The following is a 24,063-nucleotide window of genomic DNA, read 5'->3' on the forward strand; positions in this document are numbered from 1 at the left end:
CTTATCTATGGTGAAATTCAAGGAAGCAAATAAAAACTAAAGTAACAGAAACCTAATATTCCTTAAAGCTGAATATTTCTGAGTCAGCACACCTGCCAATATATTAAAAATAAGTAAAATCAACTACAAAAGTGATAAATCAAATGCCATGGTAGACTTGACTTCTCGAGACAGCATTTTCAGTCGTCTTTTGTGGCTTTGTTTGGCGCCATAGTCCTTTAAGTTTTGTCTTCATAAAGCCCTAACTAGTTGTAATCATTTGCAGCCTAATTGTGGACATTTATCTGCTTTTCTTATGCATAGAACATAGCTATTAAAGCTGAATGGTGATGGTGTGAAGTATAGGTTAAATTGGGTGAAATTAAAGCAAATTACTCCGGGATGTGGAAATCTGAAAATAGAAACCACCAATGATTTGCAACCCTCTTGATGATCAGCTTCACAGAACCCTAAACGACAAGAAAACTTACATATTTTAAAGTTAACTAGGTTTTTAAAAATAATATGTATAAATGTATTTTTAACTACATGCATTTCTTAGTAATGTTGGAAAGATTATTTGTTTAACTCAGCTGCAATGTGAAAAAGATCTCAGGTTTCTATTTTAAATAGTGCAGTTCATTTCTTAAATGAGATTTCCTTTCTGTCATATAAATTTTTACCTATAAAAATTCATCCAACTATGTCAAACACAATCTATACATATTATCATATATTATTCTGCTAGCTAAGTTTTAACTCTGAATAAAATTATTAATCCTGGAGATGATATAACACTGAAGTTATGGTAATAAAAGCAAATTAAAAATACAAACATAAATGTATTATACCTATAGGCATACTTATATATGTCGTATATAAATCTGCATGTGTGACTAGCACAGAGAAAAAAAACATACAGAAGCCTAGAAATAAAGTATTAATATACAAAAATATTACTTTCATTTATCTAAAATCTTATTACTTCATCCACAGTTTGGATACAGACAATAAAACACATCCATTCGTACCTTGCATGTTTTCTCAGGCAAGCAAGCAGAGAGAGTAGTATAAAATATTTACCAGACCACAATTTAGATGAGCTTACTCTAAAGCTGGAAAAAATTTCTAGCAATGAAACTGACATCCTTTTATTGACTGCTATGCAGAAAGTGTATGTAGATATCTGGGGAGAGAGAAAATTAGAGGATATGGCCTACAACCTTCAAGGAGCTTCCAGTCCAGTTGGAGAAATAAGACAAGCATATATAACTAAATCATGGCTGCATGAAATAGTGCCTACTACATAAAGAGAGCTTCTGAACTCAAAGATAAGAATGAAAGGGCAAAAGGGGTTGGGGAAGAGGGTCACAGAGAATGTTTGGACCTTAGAGAATAAAACGCAGAGGTACAGCAAAGACAAGGCAAAATGCATAAGGTACATTCAAAGCACAAAGAGCAAATGTGTCTGAAGAAAATTTAAGAACAGAAAAGAGAGCAATGAAAAACATACTAATGCTTAACAATAAAAAGCCTTAAGCACTAGGCAGAAAACGGAATTCCCAAGAAGGCATGAATGTTTTACAAGAGGCAATAACATAACCAAATGCAGTGATTCACAAATAGTGATATGCCAAAGGTGTGGATCTCTACAATATTAGCAATATCCCTAGACCTCAAATGCTCCCCTTTTCTTGCCTCCTATCAGGCTACTTCTTACTTAGAAATTGTATCCTTGGGATCCCTGGGTGGCACAGCGGTTTGGCGCCTGCCTTTGGCCCAGGGCGCGATCCTGGAGACCCGGGATCGAATCCCACATCGGGCTCCCGGTGTATGGAGCCTGCTTCTCCCTCTGCCTGTGTCTCTCTGCCTCTCTCTCTCTCTCTCTCTGTGACTATCATAAATAAATAAAAATTAAAAAAAAAAAAAAAGAAATTGTATCCTTATATATTCATCATCTTTGTGTTTCAGAGTTAGCATAGTACAAAACTTAATGTTCAGGTACTCACAAATTTTTATACATGTATATTTTAAAACTATAGCAATAATATATATTTCTAAATAATATTGCAATGCTAGTAAAACTTAAGTTGAAAATTTTAACAAAACACACACAATTATTTTCTGCTTTGTGAAAATTAAGCATTCCCCCCTCCCCATGGTATGAGACTCAAATTTTTGGACACAGTCACTATGGGTCCTAAGAATGGTTAGAAACCACTTCTCTTGAAAGAAGAAACTAGAAAAAGGAGAGACTAGAACAGTGATTTTTGAACATCTCCTAGGGTATGGAGGATTCCCAGCCTCTCCTTGATTTTGCATTTTAAACAAAATGTATCTAATGCAGTTGGTCCCAGGGTCATGCTGATCAGAAAAAGAGGCCCAGAAAAAATTTATTTACTAAAGTCAGTTACAAAGCATAAGAACCCAAACTTACTATGTAGTAGTGAAAACAGAATGAAATAGAAAAAGATGCACTTCCAGAAAAGATCAACAGAAGTTAATGAGAAATTATAGCAATAATATAAAGTAAATCATTATTATCTCTTAGCAAAAGTATGGGTGCCTACTTAGAAAGCAGGTAAAAAATTTAAATCTAAATACAGAAGACTAAATCTAAATGAGAGAAAATTTTTCACATGAACATAATTCCTTAATTCAACTAAATAAATGATGGCTATGTAAAAATAAAAAGAAATATAACTTTTAAAACATGGCATTTAATAGAGTTTTGAATTTATACTTTATTTTTTTTCATAGACAAGCTTAAAATTTGCACTAACCAATTCAGAGCACCAATGTACCATTCTGCTGTTTGGTGATCCTACAAAGTAATATATTAGTTTCATTTTCATGAACAATAAACTTCACCACATAATTAATGAAGAGGAAACGTTTTTATTACAACTCTAGTAATGAAATTTCATCAGAATTATACTGCTTTAGTTCATAATAATGGGATGTTTTAAACCAGTATTATGAGGTATTACCTGAAAAGAAAGATGATGTTTGCCAGTCAAGAATCAAAGTAAATTAGTACCTAAAAAGTTTAAACTTAAAATTGAACAGGCATTTTCTCCTCTCTCCAAATTAAAAGAATTGCAAATAACAATGTTCAAGTTTGGAATCTGGAATGTACAGATTTTTTGTCAACTCCCAACATCTACCTACACCCTCTTCTAGCCCCACCCTGCCATTACTTCTTAGGAGTTTAACTGTTCTCAGGTAAGATGATTCCATCTGCCCATAGCGGCTGGTCAAGGACTGGGCATGTGACCTAAGCATGCCCAAGTGGAGTAAATCTCAAAACTTTTTATTGGAAGGTTGGGCCAAAGTCACTCTTTCTGCCCTGATATGAGCTATAAACCACGTGGCCAGTGAGATGCTGGACACCATCTTCAAATCATGAGAATAATCAGCCCTAGGATTAAATTGGTCAAGGCGGAAGGTAGAGACAGAGATAGAAAAGAATTAAATCTTTAGGGACAGTCTGAGTAATAGATAATGTACTGCCTGAAACCAGTGATCTTACCAGCTCAATAGTAGATGCTGACAGATTCTCTTAAAGCCATTTTGAAGTGGAATTTTATTGTAACTGGAAATATCAAAACTCACATATTACGCTTCCTAACTTAAGTAAAACATTGTAATAATGAGTATCATTCCATATTTATAAATTAATGCATCCAACTGGTATAAGGTGTCAGGCCAATGGTCCTGGCTCAGAAATTAGGAGTTCTGCCCTTAACTTGTCTCAGGTCTGTAGCTAGCAACAATCTTTCTGACTCCTAGTTTTTTCATCTCCAGAGATATTATCTACTGAAAAAAAAAAAAAAAGCTATTTAGCAAAGTATCTCTTATACAAAGAAGGTACAGAACAACTGTTTGGTGCTACACCCTTTTCAGGAGCATCCATGGCAAGGAAATTCTTGTTTCCTTTTATCTAAACAAAGCCTACCCAGTTCAACTTTTATTTCTTCCTTAAACATAAAACATTTAAATGTTTAAGCCTTTACTCATTGTATGCAAGAGTACTACCTACCAAAGAAATTGGATTAGCTTAACAAATTAATTTCAGTAACCGAGAAAAAGAAATGTACTTTGTAAAATACGAAGAGTATCTTTCTTTTTTCATTGTCTACCAAATTTATCTCTCATAGCTCCTATGTCACCTCTTAATACTTTTCAAAAGACAATACCAGGTAGGTTTTTTTTATGTACTTGACGAACATTTCATTTTTGACCCAACTTTGGGAATTTCAATTCTCGCACTGAAAAATAAGCCAACGTTACTAAGTTTTTTTTTTTAAAAGACTTATTCATTCATTCATTCATTCATTCATTCATTCAAGAGCGAGTGAGAGCACGCTCTCAGGGAGTAGCAGGAAGCCCAACATGGGGCTCAATATGAGGCTTGATCTCAGGACCCTGGAATCATGACCTGAACCAAAGGCAGACGCTTACCCAATTGAGCACCCAGGTGCCCTAAGCGAATGTACTTTAAAACAGAACCTGAAGGGGCACCAGGGTGCCTTGGTCAGTTGCGTATCCAACTCTGGATTTTAACTCAGGTCATAATGTCAGGGTTGTGAGATTGAGCCATGGTCGAGCCCTGTGCCCAGCATGGTGCCAGCTTAAGATTCTCTCTCATAGTCTCCCTCTGCCTGCCCCTGGCCCTCCTCCATTTCTCTCTCTTTAAAAAAAAAAAAAAAAAAGAACCAAAAAGAACCTGAACTTGCCTCCCATTGGGAAGATATAACAAAGTTCTGAGAAGCAGTTTCCTAGGTAGACTGAAGAAGAGCATACAGATACAACAAAAGACTAGGAAGCTCTGACAGGAACCCAACTGTGGGAGTGGCAGTTCTAGTTCACACACCTGGGAAATATGATCCAAACATGAATTAAGAAACCTCAAAAAAAAAAAAGTTTACTTCAATGGGGTTCTAGTCTTCAAGAGGAGGGTTGTTTTTACAGCTACTACTGCAGAGTACAACAGTGGTCCTTTATCATTTTGCTTAAGTATCTCCAGGTATATAATTTTAAATACCTGAAAAATTCTGTTCTGTAATAATACAGTCTACAACAAAATTTCTGTTAGTGATAATCATCAGTATTATCTTTAAAATAACGGGGCATAAGGATGTGATAAAACATACTTCTTCTTGTACCACTGATTTATCCACCTACTAATTCTAATTTATGGCCCTTAATTATCCTGCTAAAAGATATTATTAACTTGGACCTTATTTAAGGGAAAAATATTTTAAAGTTCTCTTTCCTTTTCCTATTCTGAATAGTTAAGAATTTACTTAATATGTCTTTCTTTATAGTACTGTCATAATAATTGTTATGCACATTAAAGATTAACTCACATTAAAAGGTAGTAACAATCATGTCTTAAAGAGTCTTGAGTAAATTTTAAGAGGGAGAGGAAGGGGCACCTGGGTGGCTCAGTCAGTTAAGTGTCTTCCTTCCTGGGATCAAGCCCCATGTCCTCAGACTTCCTGCTCATGGGGAAGCCTGCTTTTCCCTCTCTTTCTGGGCTTCCTGCCCACCCCCCACACACACACCCCCCTACTCATTATAGAGCACCCTCTCTCTCTGTCACTCTCAAATAACATCTTTAAAAAAGGGGGGGGGGGAGAGGAGGAACCCAGAAATCAATAAAATATTTAGCCTAATCCCTGACAAAAGTATTTCCTCCATTATAAATTAGTAAATATGAGTTAGTTACAGTTTAGTCACTATCACACTGGACTAAATCTTTTGCATCTTCAATTCATCCCCAAAGGCTATATGAGAAACATCACTCCAGCACAAGTAAATTCAGAATCTTTAGAAATATAATCCTTATAATTATCAATTGCTATCAACAGATTTTTATTATATAATAACCAAGATATAATATGTTAATATTAAGGATAAAATACTATATAATAATTAAGATTATGAATATATTTTGGTAGATGAGTTTAACTATCAATTTCTAATACTTTCTTTTTAAGGTTCAAAATTCACTGCTTTATGGTGGACTAATCTTCGACAAAGCAGGAAAGAATATCCAATGGAATACAGTCCCTTCAACAAACGGTGTTGGAAAAACTGAACATCAACATGCAGAAGAATGAAAATGGACCTCTTCCTTATACTATATACCAAAATAAATTCAAAATGGATAAAAGACCTAAATGTGAGACAGGAAATCATCAAAATCATAGAGAAGAACATAGGCAGCAACCTCTTCAACACTGGCCATAGCAACTTCTTATTAGACACGTCTCCAGTGGCAAAGGAAACAAAAGCAAACATGAACTAGTGGGACCTCACCAAGATAAAAAGCTTCTGCATAGTGAAGGAAACAATCAACAAAACTAAGAGGCAGCCTATGGAATGGGAGCAGATATTTGCAAATGACATATTGGATAAAAGGTTAGTATCCAAAATCTGTATTACTTAACAAACTCAACACCAAAAAACAAATAGTCCAGGTTAAGAAATGGGCAGAAGGCACAAATACATTTTTGCCAAGGAAGACATAAGATAGCTAACAGATACATGAAAAGATGTTCAACATCACTCATCATCAGGGAAATACAAATCAAAACCACAATGAGATACCACCTCACACCAGTCAGAATGGCTAAAAGTAATAACACAGCAAACAACAGGTGTTGGTGAGGATGCAGAGAAAGGGGAACCCCTCTTTCACTGTTGGCAGGAATGCAAACTGGGACAGCCACTGTGGAAAACAGTAGAAAGTTCTTCAAAAAATTAAAAATAGAACTACTGTATGATCCAGCAATTGCACTACTAGGTATTTACCCAAAGGATACAAAAATACAGATTCACAAAGAGATACATACACCCTGATGTTTACAGCAGCATTAGCAACAATATCCAAAACTGGAAAGAGCCCAAGTATCCATCAACTGATGAATGAATAAAGAAGATGTGGGATACACACACACACACACACACACACACACACACACATATATATATATACATACATATAATGCAATACTACTCACTAAAAATGAATGAAATCTTACCACTTGGAATGACGTGGATGAAGCTAGAGTATATTATGCTAAGAGAAATAAGTTAGAGAAAGACAAATACCATATGATTTCATTCTTATGTGTAACTTAAGAAACAAAACAGATGAACATATGGGAAGGAGGGAAAGAGAAAGAGAATGAAACTATAAAAGACTCTTAATGATAGAGAATAAACTAAGGGTTGATGGAGGGAGGGAGGTGAGAGACTGGCTAAATGAGTGATGGGTATTAAGCAAGGAATTTGTGATGAGCACTCAGTATTATATGCAAGTGACAATAAATTCTACTCCTGAAACCAATATTACACTACATGTTAACTAGAATTTAAATAAAATTTTGGGGAAAAAAATCACTGTTTTAGTGCACATGGTATCATTACAAGATGTACTGGTGTATAACTATGACAAATTGTATTCCAGTTTGGTGTGCCACTGAGTTTTTGGGTAGTCTATAACTTCACCCAAGGGCTTCCATTTTCAATAATGGCATAATAAGAGTACCTAGACAACTACCACTCTCCACTGTGGAACAAAAATAAGATACTAAAAGCAGCTATCTAAAGGCTTTAGAAAATAATAAACACAGACAGACTGGTTGAGAATACTTGCTTAAAGATGGAGAGTTACATGAAATGAGTTCCTTGTGAGACTTTCAACCTGGGAGCCAAGTATAGGTAGCACAGCATAAGAAACAGATAAACTGGGGATATCTAGCTAGCTCAGTCAGTAGAGCATGTGATTCTTGATTTCAGGATCATTAGTTCAAGCCCCACATGGAGTATAGAGCCTATTTATCAAATAAATAAATAAAACTTAAATAATAATAAAGAAGCAGATAAACTACAGATGGGAAACAAAAACTAAAGCAGGGGAAACTACAGCAGTAGAAGAGTACAAAGGAATAGAAAAAAGGAGAAAAAAATAGAGGAAACCCCCCAAAGTCAATATAGACACCTGTTTCATGCCAGAACCATACATGGGCAGGGCACTCTCAAAGCAGACTAGCTAAAGACAAAATATGTGAAGTGAAACTGGAGCTGCCAACTCAGAAGCAGAGTTTGCAGTTCAACTCCAATTAACTACTAATGCAAAAGAAACAACACACAGCAGAGAAAAACAATGAAATCCAGAATGACAACTTAACATTCATAATGTTTAGAATACAATTTAAAATTACCTAAGAAAAAAATAAAATAAAATAAAATTACCTAAGAAAAATCAAACACATAGTTAAGAGAAAACAAGTGAGACCAAACTTGAGATGACCCAGATGTTGGAAACAATCAAGGAAAACTCTAAGTGCCTATTAAAAAATCTTCAATAAATAAAAAGTACATATATGCACTCCGAGCCAAGAAATACAAATTGTTTTATAGAAAGAAAGAAAGAAAGAAAGAAAGAAAGAAAGAAAGAAAGAAAGAAAGAAAGAAAGAAGAGAAAAGAAAAGAAAGAAAAGAAAAGAAAAGAAAGAAAAGAAAAGAAAAGAAAAGAAAAGAAAAGAAAAGAAAAGAAGAAAAGAAAAGAAGAAAGAAGCTTAGAGCTGATAAACACAAAACCTTTAAAAAAAAAAAAAAAGCCTGTGTACACAGCCAAATTAAGATGGCCAAGGAAAGAACAAATTAACTTTTAGATAAATCAATACAAATTAGCTAGTCTGAACAACCCCAAAAGATAAGATTGAACAAAAAAATGAACAGAGCATCAGAGGCCTTTTGGATAATTTGAAATGATCCAACATGCATGTAATTGGAGTCCTAGGAAGAGAGTAGAAAACAGGAGTAGAAAAATATTTGAATAATGTTTTATTTAACAAATAAATATTTACTCAATTTATTAAAAGATACAATTTATAGATTGAAGAAGCTGAATGAATACTAGTGAGAATAAACTTCAAAAAAAATTTCATGCAACGACACACCTAATGGCAGAAACAATAGCAGAGGTATGACAAACCCCACTTTGGATGTAGAGCTTACTTAAAAAAAACAACCTCAAGGGGATCCCTGGGTGGCTGAGCAGTTTGGCGCCTGCCTTTGGCCCAGGGCACAATCCTGGAGTCCCGGGATCGAGTCCCACATCGGGCTCCCGGCATGGAGCCTGCTTCTCCCTCCTCCTGTGTCTCTGCCTCTCTCTCTCTTTCTCTATGTCTATCATAAATAAGTAAATAAATAAATCTTTAAAAAGAAAAAAAAAACCTCAAGATGAATATAAAAACAAAATTTTAAGGAACACTCAACTAAACAAAATATGCAGGAGGAAAAAAGCCCAGAAGGATAAAACACAAAAGCAACAAATAGAATACAAATACAAAAAGACAAATCTAAACTTATCAATATATACATTAAACAATACACTTTAACAGGTACTGTCAAAATTGATAATGAAATAGAATACAACTATATGCAGTTAGAAGAGATGCACTTTAAATATAAAGACAGTGATATGTTGAAAGTAAATAGAGAACAATAAGCATAGGATAGCTATAGTGGCTATATTAGTATCAGATAAAGTTAATTTCAAAATAAAAAGTATTACCACAGATAGAAGTATATGTTATAAAAAGAAAAAGTAAATTTATCGGGAAGGCATAACATTCATACATATGTATATGTCTTGTAACAAAGCTTCAAAATTCAGGAAGTCAAAATTGACAGATTTAAAAATGAAACGGACAATTCCAAAATCAGTAACTGGGGATTTTAACACACTTCTCTTAACCAAATTGATAGAACTAGAATGGACAAAAACTAGAATGGACAAAACAACAACAGCAACAACAACAACAACAAAAAAAACAGTAAAGAATCAGAAGATATGAAGAATGCTACCAATCAGCTTGATTTGTGATACATATATATAGAACATTACATTTAATAAAAACATTACATTCTTTCCAAGAGCACATAGTTCATTTGGCCCAGACTACACAAGGGGTCAAAAACCAAGTCTCGATACATTTAAAAAGATTTAAATAATAAACAATATGATCCCTAGCCACAGGGAATTAAATTAGATAACAATTAAGAATACCATGTAAACCCAAGCATTTAAAAACACACATATTTCTTAAGAATTACTGGGTTAAAGAAGAAATCACAAGACATATAAAATATTTTAAAATGATAACGTATCAAAATATGTGGGATGCAGCTAAAACAGTAGAGGAAATTTTATAATTTTAAATGATTGCATTAGAAAAGAAGCTCTAAAATCAATAATCTGAGTTCTCTCCTTAAGAACTTGGGAAGGGGTAGCAAATTAAAACCAGTTAGATATAAAGAAGAAAACAAAAAAGGTATGAGAAGAAACTGGTAAAATAGGAAATGAACAAAGAAAATGAAATGAAACCAATAATCCCTTGAAAAGATTAATAAAATGACAAGCCTCTTGACAGACTGTTCAAGGAAAGATAAAACATAAAAATTACATTTCATTCCACTATCAGGAATGCAAGAGAGGACATTATTTCTGATCTGTCATTAAACATTTAATAAGACATTATTATAAACAATTCTGTGGCAATAAATTTGGCAGCCTCAATGAAATAACCAAAATAACCAATGACATAAATTATCAAAACTGAACCAAAAAGCAATAGAAAATATAAATAGCCCTGTATCACTTAAAGAAACAATTTGTAAACAAAAACCTTACCACAAAGAAAACTCCAGGCTTAGATAGCTTTTTTGGTAAATTCTATCAAACAGAGGAGAAATAACACTAATCTTCCACAAACTCTTTCAGAAAACTGAGGAGGAAATACTTTCCAACTCAATTTACAAGGTTAATATTACCATCATATCCAAATCAGACAAAGATCACAAGAAAATCACAGAACTGATAAACCCTTATTAACACAGATGCAAAAATCCTTCAAAAAATATTTTAGCAAATAAAATCCAACATAATGTAAAAATGATTATTTAATATAACAAAGGGAGTCTGTCCTAGGAATATGAATACCTTATCTAAAAATCAGTTTATTTTACCATATTAATACAATAAAGAAGAAAATTATGGTGACTTAAATATCATTTATATTAGCAGAAAAACATTAGCTACTCTGGGACTATACTATTTGAATAAGTCAGGATCTTTAGACTTTTTAAGTCCAGAAAAGCAGATACTTCATGGACGTAGGCAGCTCAATTCCAAGACCTTTCAATCAAGATCAATGCCTATAAACAAGCTACTGGTTTACCTTTTAATTCTCTTAACTATTTTTAATAACAAAATTTAAATTTTGGCATGTTACATTTCTATTTTAGTTTGTATTTTTTAAGTAGGTATTTTTCATTTCTTTTGTGATTTCTTTTATGACTCAATGGTTGTTCAATAGCATGCTGTTCGTGTTTGTGAATTTTCCAGTTTTCTTCATGTAATTTCTAGTTTCATACTATTGTGATCAATATAGATGCTTGATATGAATTCAATCCTCTTAAATTTGTTGATACTTGTGTTGTGGCCTAATATGATCTATACTAGAAAATGTTCCATGTGTACTTGAGAAAAATGTGTACTCTGTTGCTTATGGATAAGTATTCTGTATTTATCTGTTAAGTGCATCTGGTCTAACACGTCATTTAAAGCCAATGTTTCCTTGCTGATTTTGTCCAGATGATCTATTCATTGATGTAAGTGGGGTATTAAAATATCCTACTATTGTTGTATTGCTATCTATTCCTCCTTTATGTCCATTAATATTTGCCTTATACATTAGGTGTTCCTATGTTGGGTGCATAAATATTTACAAATGTTGTATTCTCTTGTATTGACTCCTTTATCATTATGTAACACCCAGTTCTGCCTTACTACAGTCTTTGCTTTAAAGTCTATGTCTGATGTAAGTATACCTACTCCAGCTTTCTTTTCATTTCCAGTTGAATGGAATATCTTCTTCTATCCCTTCACTTTCAGTCTATGAATCTTTACATCCATCTAAATCAAGTCTCTTATAGTCAGCATATAGGTCTTGTTTTTTATTCATATAATCACTCTATTTTTTTATCAGAAAATTTAGTTCATTTATATTTAAAGTAATTTTTGTTAGGTATAGACTTATTGCCACTTTCTTCATTGTTTTCTGGGTGTTTTTGTGGCTCTACTCTTTTTCTATTGCTCTCTTCCTTTGTAGCTTGATGACTTTCTTCAGTGGTAGGCTTATGTTTCTTTTTGTTTATCTTTTCTTTTTCTTTAAGATTTTATTTATTTGAGAAAGAGTGCACACATGAGTGGGGGAGGGGTTAGGGGAGAGGGAGAGGGATAAGCAGACTCTCCCCTGAACAGGGAGCCCAATGCAGGGCTCAATCCCAGGACCCTGGGATCGTGACCTGAGCCTAAGGCAGATGCTTAACCAACTGAGCCACCCAGGCACCCCTCCCCTTTAAGTTTTATTTATTTATTTGAGAGAGAGAGAGAGAGAGAGCGCACGCACAAGTGAGGGGAAGGGGCAGAGAGGGAGAAAAACCCAAGCAGACTCCATCCTGACTGCAAAGCCCAAAGTGGCGCTTGATCTCACACCCCTGAGATCAGACCTGAGCCAAAATTAAGAGTCGGTCGCTTTAATAAAGTGTGCCACCCAGGCATCTTTCTTTTGTTTTTTTGGTATAGTGGGTTTTTTGTTTTTGTTTCTTTGCTTTGTGGTTACTATGAGGTTACATATAACAACTTAAATCTGTAACAGTATCTTAAGTTGATAAGAACATTTTACATCTTATTTCTTATTTCTTAATTATTGTAACCATAGTTACTTTTACTTTGTCTTTTAACCTTCATATTAACTTTATAAGTAATTAGTTCACTATCTTTGATATATATTTACCTTTCCAGTGAGATTAATTCTTTCATATTTTTTCTTGTTATTAATTAGAACCCTTTCTTTTCAGCTTAAAGAAGTCTCTTCAACATTTAAGACTAGTTTAGTGCTGAGCTTTAGCTTTGCTTGTCTAGAAATTCCTTTCTTTCACCTTCAATTCTGAATGATAACTTTGCTGAGCAGAGTATTCTTGGGTAGAAGTTTTTTCTTTCAGCACTTTGAACATATCATGCTATTCACTATGGCCTGCAAAGTTTCTGCTGGAAGAATCTACTGATAGTTTTATGGGGGTTCCCTTGTATGTAAGGAGTTTTGTCTTGCTGATTTTAATAGTCTCTCCTCACCTTTAAGCTTTGACATGTTAGGGGCACCTGGGTGGCTCAGTCGGTTGAGCATACTTATTTAAGCCCAGGTCAAGATCTCAGGGTTGTGAGATCAAGCCCCAAGTTGCATGAAGCCTGCTTGGGATATTCTCTCCCTCTCCCCCTCCTCTTCCACTTTCTCTTTCTCTCTCTCAAAAAGAAATAAACAGAGGATCCCTGGGTGGCTCAGCGATTTAGCGCCTGCCTTTGGCCCAGGGCATGATCCTGGAGTCCCGGGATTGAGTCCCGCATCAGACTCCCTGCATGGAGCCTGCTTCTCCCTCTACCTATGTCTCTGCCTGTCTCTCTCTCTCTCTCTCTCTCTCTCTCTCCTCTGTGTGTCTCTCATGAATAAATAAATAAAATCTTTAAAAAAAAACAGATTTTGATATTTTAATTATAATGTGTCTTGGTATGGGTCTCTTGGGTTCATCTTACTTGGAACATTCCAGAATTCCTAGATCTGAATGCCTTTACTTCTCCCACTTAGGAAAGTGTTCAGCCATCATTTTTTCAAATAAAATGTCTGTCCCTTTCCCAGTCTTTTCCTTCTGGAATCCCAATAACACAAATGTTAGTCCATTTGATTCTGTCCACCATGAGACCCTTCACTTTATTTAAAACTTTATTAGGTAAATTACCTATCTCCATTTCATTAAGGTTTTTTCTGTGGTTTTATCTTATTTTTTCACTTGGAATATATTCCTCAGTTTCTTGATTTTGTTTTATTGTGTTGGTTTCTATACAGTAGATGAAAAAAGCACTTCTCCCAGTGTTGAAAAGGGAGCCTCATGTAGGAGGTGAATCAAAGAGACCAAGCTCTTTGTTGTCTCTCAAACCTTTGTACTTTTCCAAGAAGCCTATTATATTTTTAATAGCTTGCAGAAGAACGATATGCCAAGGCCCGTCGGAGTCTCTAAGGGAAGGATCTCAGGACCTAGATTAAGGCTGTTTGGAAACTAGATTCTCAGGTAACAAATAGTGTTTAATGGTATGCACATACATACAGTCCTGTAAAACGGCAAGCATAAACCCCACTGGCCAAGTGATCTAGCAGTGTCCTGAGGCAGTAGTCAAAAAAATTGGGGCTTTAAATGAGTACATAAGTTCTTTTCTGGAGGCCACTGGTGAGCTAGAGCAAGGCAGAGGGAGAACATCAAAATGGCGTCCACAGCCTAAGTTCCTTGAAAACAGCTCTGTAGCTCACTAGATATGAGCCAATCCTGAAGCCAGCTCCTAGGCTAAAACTCTAAGATAAGCAAAGATGCCTCCTTCACAGAAAGATTACGGTTGTATCTCAGTTTACTATCTACATAGTGCCCTGGGCATGGAAACCTGACAAGAACTGTTTTTCTAATTACCACAATCCTGTGGGATGCTGGAATACAAGACCCCTTGGCCAACAGCATCAGGGAATCAAGTGGCATCCCCTGGGCAGCAGCAGCTGCAAACACCACAGTATCAGACATAAAAACATGAGGACCAGTCATGTGTAACACTCCCCTCTAGGAGATACCGGTGATCTGGAGCATAACAGGAGAGTATGAAGATAGCACCTACCGTGAGGGCCCTGGAAAGGCTTACAGTCTGCTCCTAGATGCTTACTTAATTAGAAACCAGCCCTTTAGGCTGCAGCCATGATAACCAGAAAGACCAAGCTCCTGGGTCGGTTGTCTCTTGCTGTGGCCTGGGAGTGGGAGCTATTTAACAAGTCTTTCTCCATTGGTTATGTCCTGGAGACCCACAAACATAAGCCCCACTGGCTGCCAGAACCATGTGATATACAGGTGTACCATGGCAGCAACCACAAACATTAGAGTATCAAACAGGAGTATGAGCTCCTTTCTTGGTGACACCAATTACGATAGTCCCATGGGACCAGAAACACAAACTCCCACGGCCTCCAGTGCCAGCAGTCAAGATGTAGCCCCTGGGCAGCAGCCACAAAGTCTGAGGCACAAAACCTGTGTCTTCCTTCTGAGAGACACTGGTACTCTGACATATGGCAAAGGGAGAGCATGAAGATGATGCCTGCCAGTCTGCATCCCTGAAGTGTTCCAGGAGGCTCCTAGATGTGTGTGTTAAATTAAATACCTGCCCCTCAGGCTGACACTAACAGAAACTGGTAAGCCTTCTTCACTTTAAGTCTCAGTGATGTTAGCTGCCTCTGAGCTGGGCCCTAGGGTGGGTAAGTCTGAACCCACAGGCCCTTTAAGAGCTATCTCCCAGAGTGCTACAATCTTGTGGGTCTCAGGATACAAAAGCCTCATTGCTTCCCAAAGTTAGATGTTTATAGCGGGGGAGCCAGTGGAGAGATGTCTCTCAGGTGCAGGTCCTAAAAGTTGGGGTCTCCCAATGTAGGGTTCAAACCCTTTGCTCCTTGGGGCAAGCTCCAGGTTCTAAGTTCCTTCCTGGTTGTGAGTCATTTTAGTAGGGGTGGAGTTTGTGACAAGATAGTTCCCATCCTCTGCTACTCACTTCAATGTGGTTTCCTTCTTATTTGCCCAATGCATAGCTGTCAGTCATCTAGGCTTTAGGTTGAAGAGGAAATTGTTCCATATGTAGCTGTAGACTCCATGTGTCTGTGGGAGGGGGTTAGTTCAGGGTCTTTCTACATTGCCATGTTGAACCGGAACCGCATAATACATATATAGTACATACATAATTGATAAAGCACTTGTATGCAGGATATATAAAGAACTCACAGCTCAAAATGAGGTAAGCAACGCAATTAAACAAATATATAAAATCTGAACAGACACTTCACCAAAGAAGATAAATAAATGGCAAATAAGCACATGAAAAGATATTCATCATTAATTATTTGGAAAATGGAAGTTGAAGCCATAATGAGAAACCTTCTAGAATGTCTAGTTTAAACAACTGATAATATCAAGTGCTGGAGAGGATATATAGTACCTGGTACTCACTTAACTGCTGCTGAGAAATGAAAATGGTACAGCACCTACTTTGGAAAATAGTATATAGCAGGATATCTTATAAAGGTAAACACACATTTACCATACACTTCTTCAATCCCACTTCTGAGTATTAAGAGAAACAAAAACATATGTTCACCAAAAACATGTACACAAATATTCATAAGAGTAAAACTGGAAACTTGAAATTCAAATGTCTATAGTAGAAGAAAAAAATCAATGAGTGAATAAGCAAATGGTGATATAGCCTTACTTCTAAGGGCTACACAGCAATAAGAAGGAACAAAATATTAAAGCCTATAGTATCCAAAATCCTCAAAAACACTGTTAGGTATAAAAAAAAAAAAAGTCAAGCACAAAAGACTATATATTACATGGTAATATATGAAATCCTAAAAATGACAAAACTATCATAGAAAACATTAGTGGTTGCAAGAGGCTTGTAAGGGTTGGGGGAGATCACCTGCAAAAGAATATGAAAAAAACATTTTAGGATGATTAAAACATATTTATTGTGACAGTGAATATATAACTATACACAATAAACAAAATTCATCAAACTGTATACTAAGAATGGGTGATTTTTTTTATATGTAATTTATACCTCACTAAAGGAAAACACCATACATAAAGAAACTGGATATAAAAAATTGTCTTTGATAAGGTTTCATACTTGGTTACTGAAGCTCAATACTATAGGGTCTTATGAAATTAACTAAGATTGAATTTCACCTATTTTAAAATCTCAATATGGGAGAAGAGAAGTTTACAATGATTTGCCATCAAATGATTTTCAAAATTATTCTGGTCTCAGGTTTCTAGAAATAAAAATGAAAGGTGATTTTTTAAAAAGTTTAGTAAAAATAGAAGAAAAGTTGTAAAATATATCAATTTAAAATACATGCTGTCACAAATATGGATGAAGAAAAAACAATTTGAGGGGAACAATTTCCTATGGGGGATTAATTACTGTCTACTCCTAGTAATTTAAGGACTTTCCTAGACTCAATCTCTATGATTTGGGTGCTCTTCTAAACCCCTTCTCATGTGACCCTGTGACTATGCAAAGAAGCTCTTGACAGAGTACTTGGGATATTAAAAGCTGACCATTTCACCATGGTAAGGCCTTGGACCTAGAGAGATAAAGTTTCTTATCACAAAAGGTGTGTGTGTGGGGGGGGGGATTAAAACAAAGAAAACAAAGCATGTCTCTGAAAAAACTTTATTTTCAAAAGGATCCATTTTGTTTTAGATGTCAAACTCATCAATGCAAAATTTTGTTTTCAAAAGATTTCCTCAATGAAACAATTCATTTCTGTGCTATTTAGTTCACCGTATTTTTACAAGCACCAGACTGAGCAAACCATGATTGAGAGAAGCCATCTTATGCACATTGCTGTTGTCCCACATCATTCAGAACAAACCTTTTTAGATCGTTAACTACCACAGGAGTGCTGATTACACAGGCACCAGCAATTTCCTAACCAATGACCACCTGAACAATGATGTGTTCAGCTTCTCAGACCCTGCAGCCTTTCAAAGGTGAATCATTTCACAGTTTGGAACTAGATCTCCATAGCAACTTCCCTTTGAGGGTTTTAGAATCACCATCCAGTAATTCTATGATCATCAAGCTCAACCATTCCCAATGGTTCTTTTCACAGCAGATGGAAAAGGAAGCCTTGAAATTTTACAGTCTATTTCAAGCAATTCATCTGGCAGCCTATTAGAATTCAAAATATTTCGACCTTCAATCACAAAGCATGTTATCTGAAGCTGTGGTGATCTCAAGTCAAGACAAGCAGACGTTTTAGTCTAATCATCCATGATGAGAAGAGACTGACAAAAACTCTTAATTCAACCACCATCAAAATGCTTATTTTAACTGCATGAAAGTCTTTCAACAGGCAATGAAAACACACCATGTACCATTTTATCACAACCTTCTGTTCAAGGAAAATATGAATTCTGAATATTGACATGGATCTCTGTGCTTCTTAGACTGCCTGGAACAAATATGTTTCTTAAAAGTCAGCACAAATCCAATTTAAGAGCACTATTTTTCTCCACTTGCAAAAGTCAAAAACCACAAGCAAATGGCAATGGACTTTTGATAAAGTTAGTCAGTTTAAGGACATCAAGTGTATCTGTACCGCTTAAATTTTTTCAGGCAAACTTTAACACTAATAATCAGAAAATATCAATTTCTCAGGATATTAATCAAGAGGAAAAGACAGACCTTAAAAACTTAACTGACAAAAAGTCACGGACTTTTTCCTATTCAAGTAGTTCTCTAATGGTTTCAAAATACACTAAAACCCTCTTTCTTTAAAATATTGGACTTAACATTGAAAAAGCTGTTAAGTTCTTATCCAAATCCTTTTTACTTAAAAATTCAACTGTAATAACTTCACTAAATAATTTTCAGCATTTATTATATATGTAAACCACATACAGGCACTTATTTTAATATTACAGATGTTTAATGGAATATTAGAAGTTCTATGTAAAAATTTTAAATACTACTTTCTAATTATTAACCAAAAGACAGTTCCCTATGAGGAACTAAACTAACTTTAAGAATAAACTAAACAGCAGAACAAGACAACTACAGTCTGTGAATCATTAAATCAATTCAAAGCAGACAATTTTTTTAAATATCAGAACATAAATATTAACTATTTTTGCATAGTTTCAAATAGAACAAGGAGATATGTATGGTTACCTAAGTGGCCACCTAGAGTCTTCACATAGTTAATGATTGCTGAACTAAGTCGATTTTAATTTATGAATTAACTTATGAATGAACAAAGAAACACTATAAATAAACACCAGTTCCAAAGCCTCAGTGCTTTGGAAAAAGTGAGATGAAATTTATCTCACAAGCATGAAAAATTTTAATACACTTATTCTACTTCCTGAGGACAAAGAGACACATACACACACCTCACATAACCAAACTCATTACTTTCTGCATAAAACGTGCCAGCTCATTTGTTTTTATACAAGCCTATGAAATAAGTACATTTCAAATCAAATACATATACATATTTTTATTGTCTGTTTTATGGTTGGTTTAAATATCTAATCACAAAAAAAGAAGATAGCAAAATTATTTCATGTTGCATACTTAGCTCCCCAAAACTTATGCCAATTAGATAATCTGACTTCTAAAAACTAATGTAAGTTTTGAAAGGAAAAATAAGCAACCTAACAATTTTTTCAATGACAAAATCATTAACTTTCTTTCTAAAGAGTATCTTCTCTTATTTTCAAAATTTCCACTTCCACTAGGAAGTACAGAAGAGTAGAATAAGGAAGATGTCATAACATTTTGCCTTACTTGCCTTCTTTTGGATTGGTTTAGTTTATGGTCTGAGCTATATAACTTAAAATTTAAGCAAGGATAATTAAGCAGACAACTATATATACACACATTCATGCATTTCCTATTTTTAACTATAAGTAGTTTACTTTACTCCTATTGGGGGAGGGGTCAGGAGAAGAACAACCAAGGGAATCAGAAAGACACTAATGAAATTCTAACACCAAAAATTGTCAAAGTGCAATCTAATGAGTACAAGTTTGACAACAATGCGAAAAATTGCTGGCTATTAGTACCATACACTGAAGTTTAAATAAACAGAAACTTGTCAAAGCAGTTATGCATGAGCATTATTTATTTATTTAAGAGAGAGCAAGAGTGTGGGAGGGGGAGCAGAGGATAAGGGAGAGAAAGTCTTAAGCGGACTCAGCACTGAGTGGGGAGCCCAATGTGGGGCTCCATCCCAGGACCCTGAGATTAGAACCTGAACCAAAACCAAGAGTCAGCACTTAACCGCCTGTGCTACAAAGGCACTCCTATGCATGAGCATTATATCATGATATCTGAGTTCAGGTAACTATTCCAAATTTCATGTCCATATGCTGGATATCCAAATATACATCTTTGTTGGCCAACAAGGTTCTTTCAAGGGAACTTTATCTTAACTTAGAAATACTTAAAATTCTTCACTATCAATAATTATAGAGCCTTTAAATATCTTTGCTCAATTATCTGTCAGACAGAGGCTCATACAGGATGGCCTGATAATATATAAAGGTTATATAGAATTTATAGACTTTTCTAGTGGTGGTAACAACACTATAATAAACTTCCTAAAACTATATGCCCTTAGAATACAAAGCAGATTCACCTACTAATTCTGAGTTATCATGAATTTCATCATTTGTCTTAACTTTCCATTTGGCTATAACTTTTTAAGAACAGAAATATTATGTATTTTACTAATTCAACCTTTAGAGTTTTATATATGATATTGTATATACTTAATAAATAAATGTTTGCTATCAATTATTAGATAGTATGATGACTATAACTTAAAAACTCCATATTCCTAAACATTCTAGACTGGTAACTAAACTTACTTTTCACTTGCCAGTCATATAATGAGAACCAAAAATTGAAAAAGAGTAACTTACTGAGAAACCTCAATGAAAGAGAAAATATCTTGATATATCTTTATTTTTTACTTTTACCGCCCCCCCCTCAGTTTTACAACAAACTGCTCCTAATAATAATCTAAAACACAACTGAGTTTCGCAGCCTAGGGTAACCATAAGTTTATTTTATAACATAAAGCCAAGCAACATACTATAAGTGAAGCTCACTAAAAACACTTACTAGCTAATTAACAATAGAAGAAACATTTCTCTCAAATGAAAAAAATCTGAAGATTCCATAATAAAATACAGTTTGTTAGGCTAAATATAGTATTAAAGTTATGTGGAAAACAAGTTTACATTCAGTGTAACACTAAGAACAACTATAAAACTTGCATCCATTTTTATTTTTATCAATAGCTATGCCTTCATTTTGACTACAAAATACTGGGAACATGTGACTAAAGCCAGACCCTCTTAGCTTTAAGTCCAGCATCAGAAATCCAGCCATATACTCAGAGTGTGTGTGTGTGTGTATGTGTGTGCGCTCTACTGCCTCAATCAATATAGCAGAAGTATAGTTACTACAGTACTTGTACTTGACCTCTGACGGGGCAGCAATCTAAAGGTAAACTCCTTCAGCAAATGTGTTATTCTTCAGATAAGACAGCAGGATGCAGTATAATGGCCAAAACCTCTTTCTTAAAGACAGTCATACTGCTTCAATAATCTAAGTCTCTCCCACTCCATGCACAGAAAACTTCGGGAAGACCATTTTCGTTGTTGTTGTTGTTTTTAATTTTTATTTATTTATGATAGTCACACAGAGAGAGAGAGAGAGAGAGAGAGAGAGAGAGGCAGAGACATAGGCGGAGGGAGAAGCAGGCTCCATGCACCGGGAGCCCGACGTGGGATTCGATCCCGGGTCTCCAGGATCGCGCCCTGGGCCAAAGGCAGGCGCTAAACCTCTGCACCACCCAGGGATCCCGGGAAGACCATTTTCTATTAGACTATCTAGCCCTATCAGATTATCAAAGTATGAAATTGCAAGTTATACTGGATTTTTGGCATACATAATTTGATCCTGCCATTCTGGGAAAAGATACAAATCTAAAATAATACAAGTATTTAAGAGGTGTTCATAATAAATGCCAAAACTTTAAACAAGTTTGCAAATGCTTACCTTATGTTTTGGTTAAAGGAGATAACTTACTAACAAGTAACAAAAACTTTTAATATGTATACACCCTTGGACTCAGTAATTTCTACTTTCAGGAATTTATGGGGGGAGGAGAATCTGGCAAGTAGACAACAGTGCACAGAAGGTCTGTATGAGATCTGTAACATCACTCACTCATTCAACATATATTGAGGAGCACCCATGTGTCTGCTATCATAAAACTTACATGCTACAGGGACAAGTGAATATTAAACAAGTAAATAGATAACTGGCTAATATTCAAAATGGAAAAAAAAAAAAGCATTTGGCAACAAGAAGGGCACCAGTGACCTAGACAAGAGCATTCTTAAATGCTCTTTTGGAGGCAAACCCTCCCTGGAGTAGGTTAAAAAAAAAAAAAAGGAATGTGAAAAAATACAGTATAAACAAAATCTTTTCAGTTTCATTGTGAAGGAGAATAGAGAAATGCAGTAGCTGGACAAAGTCATTATACCATGTTTATATTGTCAAGAGAACACATCCATAGAGGGGAAACATGATCCAGAAAAAGAGAAGATATAGCAGCAGGATCATGGTCCTATATGAGTGAGCGGGAAGCAGATTTTATGTGCAAGTAGAACGGTGGGCTGTGGCAAAGACAACTCATCTGTTATAAGAAGAAGAAACATACAGTATACAACACAGGTGGAGGTAGGATTAGAGAACTCAAAATCACAAGGCCCCGCTCTGCCTCAGGGCCCTTGCATTTGCTGTTGCATCTATACCCAAATATTTACATGATTTGATTCCCTACCTCCATCAGTTCTTTACTCAAATGTCAATTTTTCAGGAATGCCTCGTTTGTAGTGTTTAAAATTGTAAACTGCATTCAATACTGCTATCCTCTTTCCCTACATTATTTTTCTTGGTATTTATTACCATCAAACATATTATATTCTACTTTTTCAACAGTCTGTTTAATGTTATCTTTAGAGGTTTATTATAAACAATAAAGAAACTCTGACATCTCTTTAATAAAATGGGACACTACTTTAACAAAAAAGAAAAGGTCCATTTTTGCTAATGTCTGTACATAAGTTACTTCCAGAAAAATCATGCTTATTTCATTCTCATCAGTTGTGAGGGAGAAATTGCCTATAATGCAATAGCACATCAAGATTCCAAGTTGGCAGAAAGTAGGCCACTGGCATCACAATAAACTGGCCAATGAATGGTAAAGTCAGACTGGATAATCCAACCACCACCTGTGCAACCAGGAGAATCTAGTCTCTCAAGAGTTTTTTCACATATTCAGGATTTATTCACTACGGCAGAGAAAACAGAGGAGGAAAAGATGAGGCACATGATCTTGGTTTGAGAAAAGAATCCTAACCTGAATATGTGATTACATCACATAGCATTAATGATCATTATCTCTCCATACTACCTGTTGAGAATACCAAATGGCTATCATATCTCTCCATTTAATGATAACTACTTTGTTCTCATAGATGTAGAGACAAAAGAACTCATGGCACTATAATGTACAAGAGGACAAAAAAGAGGCAGTAGTGATGGGGATGGCTTTCACCTGGATACTACCACTTACAAGCTGAATGATACTAGGCAAGCCAAAATCTACAGTTTAGGTTCCTCATTTGTAAAATATAGATAATAGTGGTACTTTCCTCTTAGTACTGTTCTAAAGATTAAACATAATTCACGTAAAAGGCCTACCACAGTCCTAACCCCAAATGGAGCAATAAAAATGATACTCAGTAAATCTTCTTCCCATTAATACTGCCAGAAATGTTCGGGTCCCCAGAGACTAAACTTAACTTAAATTTCCAGATCAAGATGACCAAGAGAAAAAATGGGGCATTTGGAGAAGGATACAGATATATTCTGTGATCCCATTTTTTCCCTCTTTTATTCCTAACAAGTAGGCTATACTCCATGCAGCTAAAGAAAGAAATTCCAGCCTGGTTCCATGAAGTTCCATGGTTCCTGGTTCCATGGTTTCATAGCTATGAAAAGCAGAAAAATTCAAGTACCCAAAGTTCGCCTGGTGGGCATTCAGGTTGATATCTACCAAATTAAATTTAGCCTTCAAAAATGGTTATTTTCCCCTTGCCCTTTGAGTGTAGGCTAGACCTGACTTGCTTCCAAAGAAAAGGAAAGCTGTGAAAATGAAAAAATAAATTTACAGTTATTCTCTTGTAACTTTACAGTGAAGAAACCTGATAAACAGTATCTTCACCAAGTGATCAAGGTTTATATCATCACTGATAAAAATGTAGATACCA

General features: G+C 35.2%; 1 protein-coding gene across 3 annotated transcripts in view; it reads right to left on the reverse strand.

Annotated features, from left to right (window-relative positions):
- OLA1 (Obg like ATPase 1) overlaps positions 1-24,063 on the reverse strand; it is a 165,207-nt gene that overhangs the window by 80,002 nt on the left and 61,142 nt on the right. The gene's annotated exons all lie outside the window — the stretch shown is intronic.

This window comes from Vulpes vulpes, chromosome 3, assembly GCF_048418805.1.
Source record: "Vulpes vulpes isolate BD-2025 chromosome 3, VulVul3, whole genome shotgun sequence".
NCBI classification, from domain to species: Eukaryota; Metazoa; Chordata; class Mammalia; order Carnivora; family Canidae; genus Vulpes; species Vulpes vulpes.